Below are 15,211 nucleotides of genomic sequence, written 5' to 3' on the forward strand. Positions count from 1 at the left end.
GTATCATGATGCAATATCATCTCCTAGTTGCCTGAAGATATAAATCACAAAAATATTTACACAAAAGTATTTAGTGCTTTTCTTGTATTCATCCTTATGGTTTGCTTATTTGTTTTTAACTTTTTTCATGCAAGCCAGAGGTATTCCTCAAATGTCTGGTGATTATCCATTTATATTTAAGATTGTGGCCAAATGAATAACGATTTCATTCTAGAGCTGCATTGTCCAATACAGTAGCCAATAGCCACAGGTGGCTATTGAGAATTTGAAATGTAGTTAGTCCAGATTGAGGTGTGCTCCAGGAGTAAAGTGAAAACCAGACTTCTAAGACTTTGCACCAAAAAAATGACAACAACAAAAACCAACTCCAATAATTTATACTGATTGAAATGATAGTATTTATGATACTGAACTACTATATAATATTAAAATTAATAGTACCTATTTACTTATACTTTCAGTGTGGCTACTGGAAATTTTAAAAGGATATTTAGCATGAGGCTCATATCATACTTCCACCGGAGAGTACTGCCTGGGAGTGATCAGATGAGGTCCTGACCATTTCACTGTGCTCCCTTACCTCCCCACCTCCACTAAAAAGTAGTATCAACAAGTGTTTTCTCTTGTATCAGTCAATTTCCCTAGAAAGGAATCCTGTAATCTTTTGTTTGGTAGAGTTCTAGAAGTGGCAGTGGAAAAGGAATCAGTATGTGAACTTTCACTTACACTTATTTCAACATGGATCTCCCCCATACCCTTAGCTGGGCATCCCAGACTTAGGTCCAGAGATCTCTTCCTCCGTGTCTCCAAAGAGGAAAAACCCCACCTCCTGAGAGGTGAGGAAGGAGAGTGAGCAGGCTGTGCAGAGTATATGGGGAGAAGATCTAGGATTTAGGACTTGTGAAGATGTTCAACCAAGTTAGATTCTGCTTCTCCTGCACCCATGGTTCTATCTCAGATTGCACAGTAGATTCTTTTTGCTTCTGCTCTAGGTCTAGATGTTTAGAATATGACACATGAGGATGTTTGGGCAATTACCATTGGTCCATTATGCTTTCCATATGTTGACTGGTTTCCTGTCTTTTGTCATCTAAATCTGTGAGCTGAACATGTGTGTTCATATTTTGTAAATTGTTACTTTCATTTTAATGAGATTTCAGGTGCAAGTGAAAATGTATTCAATCTGCCACATTACCACAGGTAATATTACCAAAGATAATAATTTTAAAACTTAAAATCATCTTGTTATTCCCTTCTTCAATCTTTTCTGTCAGATTATGCTCAGATACTTAAGTCTCCTATAACCTGGTCTAATGTGCTTCCCTTTACCTGTAAATATGAACCTTCATGGTAAACCAGGCTTAGCTTGTGCACATGGTTTTTTTCAACCATGCCAGTTACATTTCTAAATGCTTTATGTGATTATCTAATTTTATGTGCTGAGAATGCCACTTCCTTCTACTTTTTTTACATCTAACTGCTCTTTTAGGGAAGATTACGGATCTAAGAGTTCTGTGAACATATTCTTAGGAATTTAGTCCCACTGATCTCTTTCGCAGCTAAACGTCTATCACGTTTGTTTCCCACAATTTATAGTTTTTATACTATGATAAAATGGTATTGTGAGGTATTAATCCACATGGTTTTGCTCCTCCCACTTGATTCTCTTTTCTAACTGCAAGATATGAAGCTGCAAACCGAGGGAGGACTTTTAGTGGAGATAAGAAACTGACATAATGTTACTATTCAGATTTAATAAAGACTAAGAAAAGAGTTACGGTCAACTTGAAACAATTATTCTCAACACTGTCCTAAAAATGATAAAAGGGCCATAAGCTTGGATAGAAGTTGGACCATGGGAGCTTAGATGAGGATGACAGCCAGTGATCTGCCCTGCTGCAGACTCACTCCTGAAGGCAGGTTCTTTCTTCCCTTTCGCCCACAAGTGTGAGGATCTCAGAGTGGAAGTGTCACTCAGAGAGAACAAGCCTCAGAAAACACTGCATCCGTCATGGCACTAGAGCAGTGGAGTATCCTGGGCTACTGTGGAGTGTAGGCAGCTATGTGTAGAAGCAGATTTGTGGAGCCCCTGGGACCCCAACACTGAGCTTAAGGCCCTTGGAGGTTGCGCAAGTCAGGTGAGAAAAAAAGAGCCATCACCTGCAAAGTGCTCAAGGCCAAGATGAGGGAAAGTCATAGCCACAGATTCAGAGAGGCCATGCTCTGTGTTGTCATCTCCTCCTCTTAAAATAGCAGCCATTGAGAAAAATTGTTATATTTTTAAATGACTGAGAAATATCAAAAATGAAAAGTTTCTTAAAGGTGACTATATATCCTGGATCAGACAGAACCTCGAGGTAAAATGCTATTTCATTTTTACACACCTGAGTCTGTGACTGTAAAACTCATTTCCATTTCAGTAATACACAACCATCCCCAAAGTTTCTTCTTGCCAAAACAAAGGAAAACCCTTTCCGGGTAACCATGATAACTTTTGTTTTAGATTAATTTTACATTTCACATTCCCTTTGTCAGGATAGACAATACCATTTCCCAGAGTGATGGAAGCTTGGACTTCATTTTTATTTTGAACTTGATTTGATTTTGAAAGCTGAACATGTAATATTTTCTCCCTTTAAAGAAATATACCCTTCCAGGTGACAGGAGATGGTGTGGCATTTCTATGGTCTTTATTTAGAGTTGATTGTATGTACATACACATGTATATGCAATTTGAGCAAATAATTGTATTATCAAGAAGGTACAACAGCCCAGTATTTTAAAATGGCTGCTTTGGAGAATAGCTGAAAATTATTTCCTAATATTTATTATTTGACAAGTAGATAAGTTCCCCTTATATTCTGATCTACTTTTATTGGCGTATTCTGTTACTTGCAGACAAAAGCATCCTAACTGTTACAACCATAGCTTGGTGTTCTTTGACCTTGAGCAATTTACTTAAACTCTCAGTCCTTTTGCCTCTCAGTACCTTAGTACTTTTGCCATTTATAATATTAGAAAAACAGTATTTCTTCCTTCAAATCATTTTTATGAAGATTAATTTAGCTAATCCATACAGAGTCCTTACAGTGGTGTCTGGCCTATAGTAAGCACCCTCAGGATTAGCCGTTGGTATAACATGACTCAATTTGGGTTTTTCAAAAAATGAGCTTCTAATAAGATTATCATTTCACACATTAAATGCCAAAGTGGTAATCCAAGGAATAAAAATGGTGATGTGATTATTTTAAAAGTCAGTCAACACACAAAACTGTGTCAACTGTCCTCCAGACAGATTCTGGAGATAAGTTCAATGACTTTCAAAAGTTCTCACCAGAAATAGCTTTGGTTACACTTAGCCTAAAGGAGGAGAGGGCACAAGATACCATTTAGGTATTTACAATCAGACTTAAATAATGATTTGCCCTGTTGTCTCATTCTTTGAGGTTGCCCATGTACTGAACATTTATTTGTGAGTTTAAACGTTGAAGCTCATTGAATTTCAAGGCAAGAAGAGACCAGTCCCTGCCCTCAGGAACTTGGGGAGTTTACCTATGGGATAGGCCAGAGCAAGACTGCTTCTTATTACCTAATCCATTTGAGCAACAGAGGAGGGAGAGACTCCAGGACAAACTGCCTGACAGAGGCCGGAGGGAGGGTTACACGTGGAAAGAGTGTGTTGTCCTCACGTTGCCTCTGAGTCTGGTAAAGTTAGTAGAGCTTGGAAGTGAATAAGATCAGAAAGCCTTATACTTGGGTGGTACCTGTAGAGTAGATTTTAAAATGAGCGATCTGAGATTGTGAAAAAACTTTTAAAGTGAGGGGAATAAAGGATATTAGAGGAAAATCAGTACTTCTAAAAAGCCAACTTCCATGACATAGTGCGACAATATAGGCTATACATATTTTAAGAATGTTTTATGGTAAAAAAAAATAGAAGAACCAAGAAATTTTTATTTAAAAATATTTTTCCTCTGTTCTTTCAAATGTAAATAAATTTCCCCCAGGTTTATTATTTTTTTAACATAACAATGCATTATTAAGTTTCTATCTCATCATGAATTAGTATTTATACAACCTCAGGTTGCTTATTTCCTTAGCCTTGTATATGAATGTTTGCTTTCTCTAACCCCTAACATTCACAGTAAGAGGATAAGCTTTAACTATAGTAAGAAACATAGAAATATACTAAGATCATTTTTAAAATTTTATATTACTTAATACAGCGAAGAAATTGTAACTATCTTAAATATTTACCTTTTGATATATTTAGTCTGACTAGTTTTCAATTTGAAAATCACTGAAGTGCTTCCAAAGTTATATATACACCTTTACTTTTAATCTTTATCATTTTCAAATTAAATTGGTAGGTTTGTTTTTATAACAGTCAACATATTTATCTTCATTTTCTAAATTTAAATGAGCCTTCCTTTATAAAGGCACCAAATAGTAACATAACAAAGATATTTGTAAAATGCATCCAGTATGGTTTTCTTCCTTTTTCAATATAAAGTAAAACTTTTGTGCTTTGAAGCAGAATTTTTAGTTCTTACTATACTGCTCTTATGCAATAAAAGCTATAACTTTTGGCAGTTCAGTACAAATTTCTTTTAAATTCTAAGGTGAAACTACATTTTTTTTCCTTAACAGTGCCTGGACATAGCAGACACTCAATTCGTTTTCAATGAATTTCCTCTAATCTTATATATTTTGATGTTACCACAGCAACTTTTCATATCTTCTTCCTTGAAGTCACTGGCTTCTGGTGGAAACTGCTATATCCTTCAAAAGATTGAGAAATATTCTGACTTTATGTTAGCCAATATGTTCTGTGTTAGCCAATACATGGTAATTGGTCTCTGACTCATGCTTGAGGAAGAAGCTGGAAAATCAGGTCATCTTTCCTTCTAAAATCACCTCCCTGTGTAAGTTTTCTACTATACCATAAACCTTCCATTAGACCATCTATTGTATGATTTTATAATAATTTTTCTATATGTCTGTCACTCTATGAAGCTAGAGTTTATTTTATTTTCATAATTTCTAGACCCAGAAATATCTGGTGCAAGGAGGAATAGTTTATTAAATTAAGTAATTCTGTGAACAAATGAGTTATTTTAACTATAATCTGTACATGAAAATAATGAAAATAATTCTGAAATATCAAAATAGCATAACACAATTACTCAGCTATAAAAAGGAATGAAACTGGGACATTTGTAGAGACATGGATGGACCTAGAGACTGTCATGCAGAGTGAAGTGAGTCAGAAAGAGAAAAACAAATATCATATGTTAACACATATATGCAGAATATAGAAAAATGGTACAAAGCAACTGGTTTGCAAGGAAGAAGTAGAGACACAGATGTAGAGAACGAACATATGGACACCAAGTGGGGAAAGTGGGGGGGGGGTTGGGGGGGAATGAATTGGGAGATTGGGATTGCCATATATACATTACTAATAAGAAAAAAAATACCAAATTGTACACTCTAAATATATGCAGTTTATTGTATGTTAACTGTATCTCAATAAAAGTTCTTAAAAAAAAAGCATAGCACAATGCATGTGCTGAGAGATTTATATTGACACAAGGTAAGGATTTAGATATGGGCAAGAAAATGCCTTACACGATCATGCACCCTTACATCTTCCTACTAATCTTTGATACTACTTGTCATCTGGACGCATAAACCCAAGGTGACCTATTTCATATTAGTGCTGGAAATCTTAGCATTTATCTAATTTTCTTGATTTTCTCTGTCAGTTACCCCCTCTCTAAAAGTGTGGCTAACAATACATAATTATGGAAGTTTTGGAGACAAATAATGATATGGAAGCATTTAGCGTGATAATATGTTAACAAATATTTGTCCTCCCCCTTATCCTTTCCTAGGACATTTCAAGTTGTCCTTGTAAGGGGGAAGAAACAATATTCTATTTTTATGTTTAATAATTTAATTTAAATAATTAAAAATACATATTTAAAATAAAGTAAAATTTAAAAAGTCAAAAGAGCACTGGAACCAGGATAATTTGAAAAAACTAACTTCACTCTAGTAACAGGGTACAGTGTATGGGAATCAAAGAGGTATAAATTATTCCAATTATCCAGGAAATTAATATTAAACTGACTACCACTGCTGAAGAAGAACAAAGTATAATGACATACACACATAAAACCCTAAAGTAATACATTAGCGAATATCAGGCCAGATCCTGGGAGAAGAGATGTGAAAAGAGGTGAACAGAACAAAAAAGAAACATCAGGAGAAAAAGAGAACAGTATTCTAGCTGAGCGGTTTTGTTTTTTAACTGCCGTTAGGGCAATGTAAAACAAGAATTTCCCTGGACCTCTGAAACTTCATCTGTTAAATGATCAAGACTAGATGATTCTTAAAATTCCTTCACATTTTGTAATATAAAGGTCATTCACGAGAGAGAAAAAATGTGTCATACATGGAAGTGGGTAAAAGGTCTTTGAGCTAACAGTCACAGCTATTTATATCTGAGTAAATGTGGATGTCTTGTAAGCCTGGAGACTTGTGGTTGTCTGCGCTAGAATCTTTATGTAGTTTGTCCTCTGTGTCTGAGCTACACCTCTAAAACATGAGCTCCTTGAAGTTTAAATGTTGCTAAACTATCCAAACCAATTTGAACACACACTATTATTGCGTTACCTTGGTAAATATTGGTAGCTTTCAGTAAGTAACAGTAGGGAGAGCTATAGATCTCCTTCGCAAGACAAGTACAGAGAAACCCTCTCAGAACTGGCTTCTGATGGAAGGAGTTAAGCAGCAAGAAGGAACCCAATCTGCTCCATATGCTCTGTGAAGTCGCCCCTCTGTCCTTTTAAGTACCCCAATAGTTCTTACATGGAAGATTTGTCAGAGGCACACACTTAACATGCTAACTACAGAATTCAGCTAACCATCTAGTCCCAGTCAGACAACCAGAAATGCCTTGAAATCAAGAGCTGGACAATAGGCCATTTCTGAACTGGGCTTGGTGGGTTTTTTATAGCCTATGATGTAAGGGTAGAGACTTAGCCAGTAATATTTCTAGCTAATTCATAAGTCTTGGAGACCATTAATTTCAGCAGTAAAAACCTCATTGTTACATTGAATATGAAAATATCCAGATTTTAGGAGGTGAAGATAACTAAATTATATGCCAAGTAAACAGTTCTAGAATGAATATTCACAGCTAGGTTAGCTGCCTGCTTTGAGATGGTAGATTAAAAGTGTTCAGTACTTCCTCATTGCATTTTATATGCAAGTATTTGTAGTACATTACAGAAAACCTCACTGCAGGGATCACGCTATCTTCTTTGTGACAGGATTCTCGGCGCACAGTGGCCACATGACAAATCTTCATGGAGTATGTGTGTGTGTGTGAGGATGCATGTCATCAACTTTAACCCTTACAGAATTATTGCCATAAGTGATACGGGGAAAATCATATATTTTTTTGTCTAATTTAGCATATAATTTAATGGCTTGATTTGCTTTTAGAATATCTTTATTTTTGTCTCAGTTTCTTTATTCTTTTTTTTAAAGAAATTTTATTGAGGTATAATTGCCATGCAATGAACTGCACATATTTAAAGTGTACAATTTGATATATTTTTTCTTATTAGTAATGTATATATGGCAATCCAAATCTCCCAATTCATCCCATCCTAAACTTTCTTTATTCTTACAAGTTGCATATATAATAGCATACTCACCAAATATTGCTAATCTTACATAGTAAAAGAATGTCATAACTATCATAAACCTGCACTTGTTCATTTTGCAAGGCCCTGCCCAATGTTGCTATCATCTCCAGCTTTCCACAAACTAGAATACTCACTGATGCTTTGTTTCTTATCCTAAAGACCAGTGTGCATGTTGTTATGTGGTTCCTAGCAAGACTGTAATGTCCTAAACAAAGACGAAGGATGAAAAGAGTCGAGGGAATTGCTATGAGAAAATAAGTAGGAATATCTCTGGAGAGGGAGTTGCTTCTGTGTTCTTTTAAACGTCACAGAGTAATTGTTTCTTTTTTTAAGGAGAGAACAAGGGGGATGAGCAGCTCATTTTCAAGCTGGGGAGCTTGGCAAACACAGGCTGCAGGGTTTACTTTGGTTGAGGAATCCCACTGCCTCACTGAAGTGTCAGTCAAAATCCCACAGCCATTCTTGGATACTTGGAGGTGGGGCTGACTGATGTACAGCAGTGACTTGACCCAGCACTTGAGGCAAACACAACCAGAGTCATCAGTGTTAATTCCGTTGTCCTCCAACCAGCATTCTGAAAGTGCGTTGACATTGGTGGCCTTGCACTTTTTCATCGGACTTCTAACTGGTAATTACACCTATATAATCACTGTGAAGTTATCTAGCCTAATAGCGTAGGATTTAAGAGGTGGTGGCTGCTAAAATCTCTTACTTTGATCTGAGTTCTGCTTTGTTCTTGTCCAGTTTAAGCTATACGTGCATTTTTCTCTTCTCTTGAGGAATAGATTATATGAGATAGTATAGACATTCACACACCCTATCCCAAGCTTTTAGATAAGAAATTGTGTCGAAAAGAAAATGGAAGGAGTTGGTCAAGTATTGTAATTTTACTATGATCTTGTCAGTAATAACTACAATACTAAGTGATAAGAGGACATTCAAAAATATTTGAAATTGTCCAAACCCTCCAACATGCCTATGCTTGCATACATGCAACACTGGAGGAATACCTTAATAGAGCAACATATTAAAAGGGGAAATTCATGTGCAGCTACCTTTTATTCTTAAGAAAATATATGCCCAGGAAGACTGTTAAATTGTAGATGGCCACTTTTACCTGAAGAGGCAATTATAATGAATATTATCATATATGTTTTGGACTCTCTTATACTAAGTTTGTTAGGCAGAGTGGTAATCTTCCCAGTCTTGGAGAAAGAAGAATCTATCCTTCCCCATCTCTTACAGTCAACAGTAACCAGTAGAGGTCACAGGCAATTTCTACTGGGGCATTCCTGGAATGGATCTAGTTAACAAGGTGTCACTATGACTTGCTAGAGAGGTGACTTTGCAGTTTTATTTTACCCTCAGGTTAGGGAAACTCAGTCATCATCTTGTATACCTGACTTGGGCTACTGAATCTTTGATGCAGCAGTTAACAGGATATAGGAAGTAACATTAAAAAATTAGCCATTACATTAAAGCCAATTTTCCATTTGTAAATCATTCCTATGAGGTATCTCATGGCAAGAACTAGCTACATAGAATGATAATGGGAGGCAGAGAAAACCAGGTATAAGAATTAGGTAAAAATTTACAGATTCCAGACATAATCATTTTATTGGTCACCTATAACCATTTTTATTAATAACATTTTATTTCAACCCATATTTGTGATGCAGTTTTCTGTAGGAACAAACAACATTTGTATAACTTAACTTCATTTCACTGTGATTATCTTAAACAGTTGGAAACTGTGAATTAAAATTGGAGGCAATGGTTTGCCTCAGTGGGGATTGTGTGAAGACAGCAGACTAAAGAAAGTGTTTAACATAGACAAGGACAGGAAGTGTTAATACAAGCTCATTCAAGGAATAATTCATAACCTTGCTTGTACCTCAGACCTATACAATTCTATTTGACCTTTTGTAGTTAATATTGTTATTTAAGTATTCCCAGACAACCCATAATCAAATATTTCAATTCAAAGTCACAAACAATTACTGACTTACAATTATGTACGTTACCTTAATGTAAATAATTAGGAAACAAAAAATTGAAGTGACATGCTGTATAGTAATGCTACTAAACAGATATACTTTTTATACAAAAAGGCAAGGACTTCATGAATGTCAGCATTTTGTAAATGACTTTGGGGTTGGATTATGCAGTGAATCTTGTTTATTCATTCGACAAATATTTGTCTGCCCATCATATACGAGGCACTGACCATTTTCTGTACCTAATTTCATCCACTTAGCACTTTGAGTGATCAATTAATTCCCCAGTATAAATATCATTATTTAATAAATTAAATCTGTCAATATAGGGGATGTTGTAGAGGGGTTACTGCTCTACTGGGTAATCGGGAAACCTTCCACTGAGTTTGGTACCACAGGTCCTCATACTTTTTCCCTTAAGGATGATGAAAGATCAGTGGACTCCAAAGTATCTGAAGTCTGTGGAGTCTTAGGTTGCTTAGAAACTCAGTGACTATGGGCTTGCTACAGCAACCCAATTTATCAGTGAGTGGAAAACTAACTCAGCTGGCACTTTGCCAAATCTCTGTATTCAGCTAGTAAAAATATTCAGGTCAGCTCTTCTATCACATAAGTGTTTTTATTATTCGCACAAATTAAATAATACTGCAATTTACCAGATTTTGAAGAGAATAATTTCTAGTTTATAATAGACAGCAACTACATGAAAATTAAGCTTAAGTTCACTATGTAATTTTAGTTATTTCAAATTTGTTATGTCAGCTGGTTATTACTCCATTGCCTGAACTTGCCTATATACATATAAGATTTGCACTAAATTAGAACCATGGGAAAGTTAGACTAGTACAATATATAATCTATGTGTTAATAAAAAAGGCTCTATAAATTTGACTTCTATTAATCTATACAAATCCATAAATGTATCCATACACGCATATGTAGTACATTTTAGTGATATTTTTATTTTACATTATTAACCCCCTTTTCACATATAAATATAATACATTTCAAAAAATTATTTACCATATTATTTCTGTTTAAAATCTTAAGTAATATGCCATGTAATTTGTATACACAAATGCATTAGAAAATTAATTTATTTGAAAGTACATTTTTGCAATAACAGAAAAGATGTTAGGGAATGTACTTGCATCTTCAATCTAAATATTTTTTCCTTGCAGTACATTTTCAACTCTTTTGCCCTTTCTAATTTAAGGCATGTTTTTAGCTTTTAGTAATACTTTCTGTTTATTAGTTTTACATACTCATGCTGTATATAAACTGTAATCTCTGTACCTCTTCATATGTAGGTGTTGTTTTTATCTTATCTCACTATTGATTCCAACTCTCATGTTTATCACAGCCAATAGCACAGGTAGAGCTGGCAGCCTCTCCAGAGACTAGACTGCTACAGAGTTCTAGTTACTGTCCTTTGCCCATGGGTTTTGGCATTTATGCATTTTGTTTTGATATTTAAGAGTTTATCGTATTACAGGTTCTCTTGAGAATAAAAGAATCAGTGTGACTCAGGTTTTTATGTGACAGGGATGCATTTGGTTATATTTTGAATTTTTCTTTATATTTGATTTCTACAGAATTCTGCAACTGATCAAATTTTTGACTCCTCTAGTATGTCAGTTCAGTTGAGCAGTGCCCATGTTGCTGATAATATATCTCAACTCACAGATGGAAACAAATATGAAGACAAAACTTGAGTTGTTTTCTTTGAATTAATTGCCATCAGAACAGAAAAGCCAGTTCCCAGGGGTCCTTATTTAAGGCTCCAATGACTAGGCTACACTGGCAACCTCTATAGTGGTACATTTTGTAGTCAGATAAAAGCCTGCTGTTTTTTAACAAAATAAGTGAGCAGTGCAGTACAAACCCACTAAACAACCCAAAGGAATCAAACTATTAGCAAGGGATCACACATGTTAGTTTATAAAGAGATAGTAGATTGGCATGTAAAATTAGATGGCAGAGTAAAATATTCAGGAGACTTAAAAAGAATTTGGAATAGGCAAAATAAAAAAAAACCAACACAGGGAATGATCCATATTTAATATTTTTTTACATTAATTAATTAATTTTTGGCTGCGTTGGGTTTTCATTGCTGTGCGCGGGCTTTTCTCTAGTTGTGGTGAGTGGGGCCTGCTCTTCACTGCAGTGCACTGGCTTCTCATTGAGGTGGCTTCTCCTGTTGCGAAGCACGGGCTTTAGGCACATGGGCTTCAGTAGTTGTGGCATGTGGGCTCAGTAGTTATGGCGCATGGGCTTAGTTGCATGTGAAATCTTTCCAGACCAGGGCTCGAACCCGTGTCCCCTGCATTGGCAGGCGGATTCTTAACCACTGCACCATCAGGGAAATCCCTACATTTAATATTTAATCATGGTTTTTGGTGTGTGATTGAAGTACTTTCACAATTTTACAAAATCTTCAATTTAATCAACATGTCTATTCCTGGTAATGGAGACAAAAGCACAATTGGTACATTTGATCATTTAAAATGTTTTGGAAAAAGCTTATTGTGTAGTCACATGTCATTTGTTCTTGTATTACAGTTACTCAATAAATATCTGTGGAACAAAAGAAGTAAGCCCTTAAGAATATTTTCCAGTGTGGAAGAGTCAGGCTGTTTAATACACTCAGATTTTTGTTTAAAGGAGAACTACATCTGTCCTTTATTCCATTACATGCCTGGTATCTACTAAATGTAAAAGATGCACATCTAGAAAATAACTAGTCCTTTTAAATTTGTTGTTGGATAACCTGGAAAAGTAAATATGCTTTTTACCAAAGTATTTAACATACCCATGTCTCTTTAATGTATGTTGTGATACTTGTAGTATAGGTTTTTCAGCAACTATTCAATGAACATTTGAGCACCAATTTTGTGTCAGGCACTATTTTTGAATCTGGCCTATTACCCAACACAGTCCCCAGTGAATACATTATAGGGAGTTTCATTGTGACCTACTCCCTTGCAATTCACAAGTGAACAAATAAATAATGAATTAAGCTTTATTATGACACTTTGTACAAGTAGGCACAGTAAAGTATTCTGAAGATGTAGAGATGAATCCAATATACTGCCACGGTATTTCGTATGTGCTTAATATTAAGATCTCTGTTGCATGTAGTATAGAAAACCATGCTGCGGGGATTTTTTTTCTTTCTTTACTTTTTTTAGGCACCTACTGATGAAATCATATTTCTTGACCATACTTAATAAGCGAGAAATTTGGTTAGCTGTTTAGTTGTTTAAAATGTATGTGATCTACAGTTCATATTTTACATAGAATCTCAGGGTATCAGTTTTGAGTGCTTTCATCTCAGATTAGCTGAATCAATACAGCAATCTGGGGGGCCCACCTATTGAAAACTTCAGAGTCAGCGCCCTTCAGGTACGGCTGAATCAAACTGCTGGCTCTTCTGAACTTCCTTTGCTCTTCCCTTCATTTGGGTGTTGGCTTTACCCCTGGTTTCCTTCCCTGAAGTTCTAAGATGGTTCCTGGCAGCATGAGTACATGTTTCCTTACTTTTAAATATCCTTACCCATAAATTATGAGGACGGGGAGAGATGACAGTGGAAAGATGAATTCCCACCCATATTGAACAAAGGAGCTTAGCTTTTGTGAGTCCTGAGGAGACATAGGTTCTTAAAACACTCAAGTTCTTGTAATGCTTTAACATAACAATTAAATGGGGATTTAATAAAGGAAAATATTAAATAGAACATGGACATTTTTAGAGGCAATATCATGTTAGTACCATGTTAATGTTTTATAAATCAAAATTTGGAGGTAGCTTTTTTTTTAACCAAGTCTTTTTTTTTAATTAATTTATTGTGTGTATTGGGTCTCCGTTGCTGCACATGGGCTTTCTCTAGTTGCGGTGAGTGGGGGCTACCCTTCATTGTGGTGTGCAGGCTCCTCATTGCCGAGGCTTCTCTTGTTGCGGAGCACAGGCTCTAGGTGCGTGGGCTTCGGCAGTTGCCTCACATGGGCTCACTAGTTGTGGCTCACGGGCCCAGCTTCTCTGCAGCATGTGGGATCCTCCTGGAGCAGGGATCAAACCCGTGTCCCCTGCATTGGCAGGCGGATTCTTAACCACTGTGCCACCTAGGAAGCCCCTGAAGTAGCTTTTGAATTTTCCCTTCTGTACGTCAATATTAAGGGGCATCTCTGAAAACAGTCAGCTGCTCATGGCTTCTGGAACACAAGTTGCATCTCACTACACAGGAGGCACTAAAGGTCTAAGGATAAGTTATTGAAGAAACATTACTATCTTCCTTTTCTCTGAGAAATTCTTAAGCATGTGGAAATATTCCTTAAAGATTATGATTTAGTCAATCAAAATGGCTGAATTTATAGTTATTCATTACATTTCATCCTTAAAAACTGAAGCCAATCCCCTAAAACATGTCTTAACATGCACATATTGGAATTTTTCAGCAAACAGATATTGTCTATTTTCAATTTTAATTTCATTCACCTAAGATTGGATGAAGATTATCTGAAAGGGTGACATTTTCGATGGTAGAATGTTTTATCACAGAAAGAAAAGGTTTTGCCTGTAATTAATTTGCACGAAAAGGCTTACAAAGAAAATCAATCACCACTGTATTTTTTTCCCTAACCTAAATGACAAGGCAGATAAGCCAGAGAAAGTTTAGTAAATAGTGCAAATTTAGTTTAATCTTTACTATTTTTAGTTTCATAGCTTGAAGAATTTAAATATTTTCTACTACACAGGATGGTAAATATGAACTTAAAAGAATAAGTGGCAGAATAAGGTTCAGTTGTAACTAAAATATTTTTTGGTAATATTTGGAAACCCGTGATTGTGTATTGAACTACCATTGGAGGGTGGATGTCTTTCAAAACAGAAATACGCATTAAGTGGATAATGTGAACATATCAATAAAAGGAGTGAAGGACCAAATGAATTCATGGTTTCTGCTATAGGAATTAGCTGTGATTTTGTAAGTATAATCACAGTAAGTTAATTTAGATGCAATTCCAAATTTACATAGCTAAAACCAAATTTAAATTTGGAAAACTATTAGAAAGATAAAGATGAGATGTCAAATAAAAATCAACTAGGACAGATAAATACAAGATAAGCAAGGAAGAAGAGAAGGCAAAATGAAAACTGAGAAGCTTGTGGAGGAGAGAAGTCTATGCTGAAACTTATTAGAAAAATATTTGGGGACAGGCTTCTTTAGAACATGGGAAATGTTTAGTGGTTTTTAATTTTTATGGGCTTATTTCGCCTCCAAATATTACTCACCATAGTCCTCATTTCTCTAGCCTATTGTGATTATCCAGTTTTCCCTGAGGTGTTGTAGAAAATGAGAGGAAAAACAGGCCTGCAGAACTCCTGGATCATGTCCAGAAAGTGCTTTTAGTCCTTGGACTACATGGAGGATGGTGCTGCAAGCCTTGCATACACAGATTGGGAAAACAGTGGTAATCTCAGCGTATTCACTC

The 15,211-nt window shown here is 35.7% G+C and overlaps 1 protein-coding gene across 1 annotated transcript in view; it reads left to right on the forward strand.

Annotated features, from left to right (window-relative positions):
* Positions 1 to 15,211, forward strand: part of LOC130851144 (platelet glycoprotein 4) — a 77,394-nt gene that overhangs the window by 15,905 nt on the left and 46,278 nt on the right. The window lies entirely within an intron of this gene.

Source organism: Hippopotamus amphibius, chromosome 4, assembly GCF_030028045.1.
Source record: "Hippopotamus amphibius kiboko isolate mHipAmp2 chromosome 4, mHipAmp2.hap2, whole genome shotgun sequence".
NCBI classification, from domain to species: domain Eukaryota; kingdom Metazoa; phylum Chordata; class Mammalia; order Artiodactyla; family Hippopotamidae; genus Hippopotamus; species Hippopotamus amphibius.